The sequence below is a fragment of the Belonocnema kinseyi genome, chromosome 10 (genome assembly GCF_010883055.1).
Source record: "Belonocnema kinseyi isolate 2016_QV_RU_SX_M_011 chromosome 10, B_treatae_v1, whole genome shotgun sequence".
In the NCBI taxonomy this organism is placed as follows: Eukaryota; Metazoa; Arthropoda; class Insecta; order Hymenoptera; family Cynipidae; genus Belonocnema; species Belonocnema kinseyi.
Window position 1 is genome coordinate 74,406,610 of NC_046666.1, and position 8,819 is coordinate 74,415,428.

General features: G+C 29.1%; 1 pseudogene; it reads left to right on the forward strand.

Annotated features, from left to right (window-relative positions):
• LOC117181204 overlaps positions 1-5,417 on the forward strand; it is a 127,931-nt pseudogene extending 122,514 nt beyond the window's left edge.
• Positions 5,418-8,819: the final 3,402 nt, after the last annotated feature.

Consider the following 8,819-nt stretch of genomic DNA (forward strand, 5'->3'; position numbering starts at 1 on the left):
AGCTATCTAAGGATGGTACTATAGAACGCCACCTCAAGGTAGGCCTAGTGGCGCCATCTCTTGGTCAGGCCGGAAACTTATCAATCCACCCTCGTATTATACGGACACTTGCATTTTCAATCAAAAAAGATAAAATTTAAAAAAAAGAATGTAATAGTAGACTTTTCCACCAAAAAGTATTAACTTTTAACTAAAAATAAATGCGTTCTATTAATACAATTCGTATTTAAGTGGACGTATGTGAAAAACACGTTAATACTGCAATAAATAAATTGGAAGTTTGAGAATTGATGGACTAAAGTATAACAGTTAAAACATTTTAAGTTTATTTTGAATACTTTTGAAATATCAGGTTATAAAACTAAAAATTTGGCTAAAAAATCAAGGTAATTTTGCGTTGCACACTTTATGTTTTCAGACTACATACTTTTTAATTTGGACTATACAATTAGTGCTCGATTATGCAACATTTTAGGTCCAGAAAAAATGATGAAATTTGGTAATTTCAAAACTTTATGTAATTTATTGACGACCCATTTTTTTAAATTTATTATTACCAATATATGAAAATAATAAAACAATGTATGAATAATTGGCTGTTATACACCTTTCTTTAAATTTTTCAGTACAACCCACATAACGATTTCGATAGCATCCCTCAAGGACTCTGGTGGGCACTTGTGACCATGACAACAATAGGATACGGTGACATGACACCTAAAACATTTCCGTGTATGTTTGTGGGAGGACTCTGTACTCTCGCGGGTGTCCTAACTATTGCTCTTCCTGTCCCCGTTATAGTCAGCAGCTTCTCCTTGTTTTACTCTTAAACACAGGCTAGTTTTTGTTTCCAGGATTAAATTCTGATACCCTTATGTTGGATGTAAAGGATTATTTGATGGAGGGATGAGGTTGCGGTGCTGATATTAATCCTTTTCATTTATACGTATTTAAACGCAGGCTCGCAGCCACCGTTTGCGCACCAGAATACTTAATGTTTATTGTCATAAGAAAATGATCATCCCAATTTTTCACATCATATCGAAACTGTACACAATAATAGTTCTCGATGTTATTTTTTGGTCTAATGTTTTGTATTAATACTTTTAAAAGTAATACAATTCTTTTCAGTCTGTGAAAAAAAATATTTTCAACTCCGCTGGGATCTGTACCCATATGTTTGGATTGCTGGTCTGGTGCTCTTACCAACCAAGCTGCGGAGTGGACGAGATTAATTTTTCCCAGACCGTTACAAGAGAATCTCGAGGAAATTCATAATTTTTTTCATATTTGAAGGTGATTCTAATCTTATTAAAAGACTTTAATTCCAATTATAGAATTTGTACCCTACTGAGCTAGAGAGCATTTTGGTCGCATACTACAAAAATATTAATACTTAAAAAAGTGTTTGTGCATACCAGTAAACCAAAAATAGTATCTGGAATAACGGATAACTACCACTATTAAAATATATAATATCGAAATTAAAATCAATTATACGCGTTCATGTGAAAAATGCAAATTTGCTCAATCTGAAATATAATTTATTAGTTGGATTTTGATTGACTAATTGGTTTATTTTAAATTTTATTTCTTTTGAATCGCTTTTGACTGCTAGAGCATATAGTTTTAAAAAATCATTTAGAAGAAAGAAACTATACACAATATTATTCAGTGCATGGAGATATTTTTTTGGCGTTAGTGTTTGTAAACTTCCTAGCGCATCGTAGGTTTTTGTTGAATTGGAGAGAAATTGAAATTATTCTTTCATAAATTATTTAAATTTGTCATGCTTCCAAATCCGACTAATATATAATAATACATGGTCCCGAATGAGACGATACATATGTGTTAATAAACGGGCCATGAGTTTGAAATGAAACCTTCATAAGTTGTCCATGATAATATATTTACAACAATTATTTCCGTAGAAAATGTATTTACACATTCTTGGACAAGTTTCCAGCTGAAGGTTTTTTGTTGTTCTAAATTTTCTCGACTATCCATGAGCTTAAAGATATGAATATATACATCTTGCTTATGCAACATTGTTAATTAGTTCTGTACTCCACTAATCGTATAGCATTATTAGGAATGTTTCCTGTATATTTAATTTAAAACCCCTAAGAATTATATAAATTGAAATAGTTTTCGATTAACTTCGAATACGGCAAAAAAATATATAGGCGGTTATGGAATCCGGTCCCTCAATTTTAGGAGAATTTTTCTGAAAATTATTATTTTTTTTTAATTTTCGTTATTAAAATCAAATTCATTTATTGAATTTTTTTTCATATCATAAATGAATTTTTAAATTTTCAATGAAAAATATATCGAATATTTATTCCAAGAACCTTATAAAATGAAAAATCGTAGAAAATATGAATTTCAATTTGTTGTAATGAGAAAATTTCACAGTGCAGAAGAATTTATGAATCTCTATATCTAAGGTACTCATTAAAATGGTTGTTTTACTGCCTGTAAAGGCTGTACAGTACATCCAACACAACGCTTTCATTTGTATTTATTATTTAGGTAGTTTAATTTAAAATAATATTTTAATCTCAGAGTGCACGTTTAATTTAGTAAAGTGAAAAAAATCGGGATTTTGTCAATCAAGCCTTATACACGACGTCAAATAAAAAGTTTTGTATAATAAACATACTTAATCCGTATGCTGAATCTTAGGAAAAAGTTTCTTCTCATGATTGGTGTTTCAGTGAACAGTTCTCTAAACATAATAATTTTATCTTATTCTATTCTTGCAGAATATATAAAAAACATCTCTATAATGTTGCGAAAAGTGCGTTTACTAAAGAATTCAGATAGTTTTTTTATCATGCAAAAAAATAAAACAATTAAACGTCTGTTAGATTTAAACAAGCGGATGTGTCTCTGAAAATCCATCTGTCGTAATTTTGACTTCTCTTATTGTTTGTTTTTTTAGCAATTTTCGATTCTCAAATTCCACTCTTTACATGATTCAGAGAAGTTAATGAAAACTATTTAAACATTGCCTAATTGAATTTTGAAATCCCTACTTAAAAATAAGGCCAAGCATATAATAAAATACCTATTTATTCTTTATTTATAATAAAAAACATGGAAGAGTACCCAAGCCAAAAAAGGGTTGGTCGAAGGTGGCCGCAGGTCAGGGAAAATCTGTAAATTAGGAAAAATTCAGAGATTTAAAAAAAAATCTTGCAAAATTCAGGCAATTTCTATAAGAGGAACTTTAAATAATTGACAAGGATAATAAATTTGACAATCTTTTATTTCAATTTTAAATTGTTGTAAGGTAAATTTCTCCGTAATCGTGACGGTCTCAATAATCGTGAAAGTTTGTTATAATTTAAATATACAGTGAAAACCTTCAATGCCCTCCCTTCTATAGCCCTTCCGAGAATCGACGCCGCGCCACAGGTAGTTGTAACAGGAGCTGCGCGGTTTGCGCAGGGTCTCCGGTTGTCACTCAGGCTATAATGAGTTAGGTCTAACCCACCGTCAGCCTCAAAATCAACGCTGTAGGAGAGTTTCAATGTATTAAAAAAAATATATGTTAAAAGTAAGATTTAAATGATAAAAGCCATTTATTATTAGCACCTTATAGTGTCAAATGGAATTTCAATTTATTAAAATTAGGCAAAGAGCTAAAAAATTGGCCTTGGAATTACTGGGAAGCTCACCTTGTTTAGTTTATAAAAAATTTTATCCCAAAAGTTTTACAAGATTGAAATTGTTGTTACAATATATTTGCCTCGTATTTCTATTTTTGCGAAATAAAAATAGAGCTTTTCAATTTAAACCTCACCAACTTTAGATCACGATTCGTCTCGTTCGTAGAGATTAACTACTTTATTGAAAACTTTTCTTTTTGTTGGTTAATAGTTCGTCTCTTTGATTGGAAATTTAACTATATTGATAAAAATTCGTTCTTATTTCGCTTTAAACTTTAATTTTGTAAATGGGAAAGTAACTTTTTCATTTCTAGTTGGTACTTGTTTTCTTTTAGCTGAAAATTCGTCTTTTTAGCAGAAAACTAATCTTCTTATTTTAAGTTTTCTCTTTTTGTTTAAAAATGCACCACTTTCGTTGAAAATTCATCTGTTTCCCTTTCTAGTTGGAACTTGTTTTCTTTCACTTGAAAATCTGTCTTTTCAGCAGAAAAATAATCTTATTTAAAAATTTCTCTTATTGTTTAAAAATGCACCACTTTCGTTGAAGATTCATCTAAAAAAAAAATCGTCTTTAGGTTTTGAAGTTCAAAAATAGGAATGTAATTTTGTTTCGTGACTAAAAATGTTTACTTGATGAAAATTCGTTTTGGTGGGAAAATTCCGGTTCTGGTTTGAAAGTTTAACTTCTTTATTAAATTATTTTTTTGGTTGAAGATTTATTTTTATATTAAACACACGTAATTAAAAACTCAAAATGTTATTGAAAATGTAATTGTTTGGATATAAATCAAACTCAGAGTCCAACTCTTTGGCTAGAATTTTTTTTAAATATTCACCTATCTTCTAAAAAATTCAATTATTAGGCTGAAAATTGAACAATTTGTTTTAAAATTCCACTGCTTCGTGGAAAATTTAACAATTTGGTTGAAGATTAAATTATTTTTTAAAAAGTCGTCTTTTATGGTTAAAAATTCAACTATTTTATTAAAACTTGGTCGTTTTTGTTTAAAAATTTATCTTTAATGGTAATATAATAATCATTGCCCTTGAATATTAACAGTCAGGGAGAATGAAAAATTGTCAGGGAAAAATTAGGAAAGAGTCAGTGAGTTGTTAAAATGAAATTTGTCGGCCATTCTGTCGGCTTAGCGACAGTCGAGCTTCCAGATTTTATGAACGTATAGGAAATGAGAGACAATAAAAATCTGGGGTCACGACTTGGCCATTCACTCTTCGGCTTGGGTTCACTTCCACATTTTTAATGATAATTCGAGAAGCAGTAAATATTTTTGTATTATCTTGGTTTCATTTTAAAGAGAGAATGTTAAACTTTGATTTAGCAGAGTCAAATTTTGTACCGACATTCGTAAATGGACGCTTAATTTGGCTGATTGTGTATGGCAAATGAATATTGTCTATCTTTCTCCCATTCCTGTGCCAATCTCTTTCACAGATAATTTTTCTGATAACCTACTTCTAGTATCACATTTTTGAAACGCAAAAATTGGCCTGAAGAAGCAATAAAGTATATCAATAACCTTTTTCTTTCCTCACGAAATAAAAAGAATACATTGGAAGCCCTAAATCGACTTGTGAATTTTTCAGCAGAGTATGGTGGTTGGAATTCAAGAAAGCTATTCGGAGTGTAATCAACCGGAAGCCAGGGAAGAGGTGCAGTCGGCAGAATTGAAGGAAAGCCTTCAAAAAACAAAAGCAATGCAAAAGAATGTTCCAGCCTGACTATAAAAGAAGAGCTGGAACGTGATAAGAAAGTACAAGGACTTATTAATTGGTCCCGAGATACAAATGCCTGAACTAACCAATTGCTCGTGCTAACTTCCAGTAGGTGGAATAAATTAAAAAAAGATTTGCGATTAAACCAACCGAAAATGACCTAAATGTATATAATTTGTGCATTGAGAAAAAAGCACGTTTTACGATTTTCAAAAATGTGAAGAAAATCGCGTTGAAGTGAAGAAAGTTATATACTCTTTTACATATGTGCTTGTACAAGTGTACAAATGGATAATTAAATTAAAATAAAACACTTAAAAGATAATTTATGTCTTTTTCTTTGCTATAAGGAAATAAGGACTTCGGATTGAGCATGATGCTACATTATGCAAATTAGAAAATTTAATACCAGTCTTGACAGGGTGAAACAGACTGGTGGAAACGTAGGTATATTCCCTGTGGATTAGAGGAATATACATAGCGAGTCCTTTGAATCATGCTTGGGACGAAAGGCATCGGGGTTTTCATGAATAGATGAGCAGACTTCTAACAGAAATTATTAGAAATTATATTAATATATTATGACATTTTTAAAAACAAATGTATTAATTCTACTGAGAAAAGGTCATCCAGGTTTGTACATTTTTCGACGTATTAACTGATTAAATACATTTTGTAAATTTCATGTAATTTAAAGTTACATTGAGAAAAAAACTATATGGAAAAGATCTGAAACTGCTTGATATACTTGAAGTACATTATAAGTATTGTTTTTTAATCAAATGAAATTTAAATAAAGGATTAGAAAAAATATTAGCTCGAGTTGAATATGGATTTAAAGATACAAAATATAATACTTGAACAAATTTAAAGCTTTATGGACTATTATGTTTCTCTGCCCTTTCACGCTATATGAAAAATACATCATTTTCACTAGAAAAAACTTTTTAAAAATTAAGCAAGCTAGCAAATTTTTTGTTTGTTTTTATCGAAACGTGTGCATTAGGATGCTAAAAAAATTTAAAATAATGTTGTTTGAACCCTGTAAAAGATGAAAAGTGTTTATTATATTTTTTGGTGTAATAATGACAAGTTATTTACTTGAATCTTCTTAAAAATAAATACGTGCAAACTACACTTAGCCGTATATAACTACCCTCTGTAAAGAATATAAAGTTATATTCTGTTTCTTTTTTATTTTAAAACACAACTCTTAAAATACTTAGCGTGTTATATAAAAGAACATCACAACTTAAAGATAGAAAAAGCCTTATTTAACAGAATCTTCTTTAAAAATTGCGAAAGTAGCCGTTGAGGAAGTTGCAAGCAGATGTTTGTCTTCTGTAACTCTATACTTGTAAAATAGTTTAGATTGTGAAAAAATTCGAGGGTCATTTTCTAACACTGGTATACATTTTAACCTTATCAAGGTAATTTTTATTCAATAAAGACCGAACATATCTAAGTTAAAAAAAAAACATTATAAAATTTTATTCTACAATAGCAGGTTGTTTTTCAATTTTGAGCAGGGTCAAATTCAAAGAAAATGAGGAAAAAGTTGTTTTTAGTAACGGACTTTTTTAGTAATGGACTTGGACCACGGGTCAAACATTTGTTTTATCTATAGAAAATTTTTAAACAAAAAAATATTGTTTGTTTGGCCCGCCTTAGGTAACGTTCTCATATGATGTCACACATCTAGGACAGATTGCGGGGATTCTTGTCAAATATGACAAATAGTTATGTATTGGGGAGACGAGTCGCTCCATACGTAATGTCAGGAATTTTTTTTTTCATTCACAAACTGATGGAAAAAATGGAAAAAAATAATAATTTTAACATTTTAAACTGTTAAGAGAATCTATAAAATGCTAAAATTTATATATATATATATATATATATATACAGTAAAACATGTGTATACTATACTTATTGGGAATAATATATGGGTGATTTTTAACTACTTCTTATTCCATAGAGATGAAGTTTAAAAAATGACAATTAAGTATGCCTTTCTAGTAATAAAGTAGCCAATTTTTCGCTGTTACACAAACTATTTTGTTCAGAAAAATTTTATTGTATATTGTGCTATTTTTTCAAAAATTAAATTTTTTCTGCATATTATTTTTACAATTAAAATAACAACGACCATTCCCATCAAAAACTGATTAGTAAAAAATTTTTAGATCTTTTTTGCGTGAACAACTACTGTTTATCTTTTTTTTTATCTTGTGTCGAATTGCCAAAAAATTAATTATTTTCTTGAATGTTTTTTTTCCGATTAAATTAAAAAATATGCGCCATATTTGTAGATAATTATTGCGGGAATAACTTTTGTCGTATCATTTTTTTCGTAGCTTGTGTCGCATTTCAAACAATTTAATTAAAATATTTTTTAATGTTACTTTTTTCAATAAAAAAAATTCATGCGTCAGAACCGTTGGAAAAAAATTGCTGTTTAACAAACTAAAAAGAATCTTTAAATTCTTATAAAATAGTTCAAAGTTGTATTTTTTGAGGAAAGAAAATGATTTGATATCAACCTATGATTGATAAGTTAGTTTTGTAAATGAATGATTAAAAATAACAAGAAAAAGTTTCTGAGTAAGAGTTGTTCATCTTTTTAATTTACATTATCCACCTGAGTGTTTTATTACATAGAATAAAATTGTATTATTTAGAGAAAACTCGAGGGGCTTCACAGAATTCAAAAGAATTAAAACTATTTCAATACATCTAAGCAAACCAGAAATTTGTATGAATGCGCAATAATTTAACAAAAATCAAGTGAATTAAAAAAAAAGTAAATAGTCCATTGAATTCAGAGCTTAGAAGAATAGAATTGAATTTGGAACAGTTCGAGTTACAATAACTGAGAATTAACTGATTGAATTAATTACTGACTTTTTGCTTTTCATTAATCAATTAACAACATTTGGCTTTTCTGCCTTGTTTTTATCTCTCATCTTACGGCAATAAAGACAAGTTTTTTTAACAGGTCAAATCCATTGAAAGCAAAATTAATTTTCCTGTGCATCATCAAGTTTGGCGTGTAACCTGTGCTTATTGTGTCACCAATTATTGAACTAGCATTAGTATATGTACTATGCAGTATTTTTTAATTGAAAAAAAAACATCTTTTCTTGGCTACTTTTTTCCTCTACAATATTAGTTCTTGTCACCTAAAATGGTCAATAAAAACGAAAGCTTAAATATAAAGATACAAATTCATCCACATAATTGAATAAAATATATAAAAGAAACATGAGACACTATTCTGGCCTTAGTTAGATCAACATTTTGTTCGTAAATGTTATATCACTGATTTGAATTATAAGGCCATGCAGAGAAAACAGAAACAACAATGAATTAAAAAGTTTTACCTTAAAAAATGTTGATTTTAATATT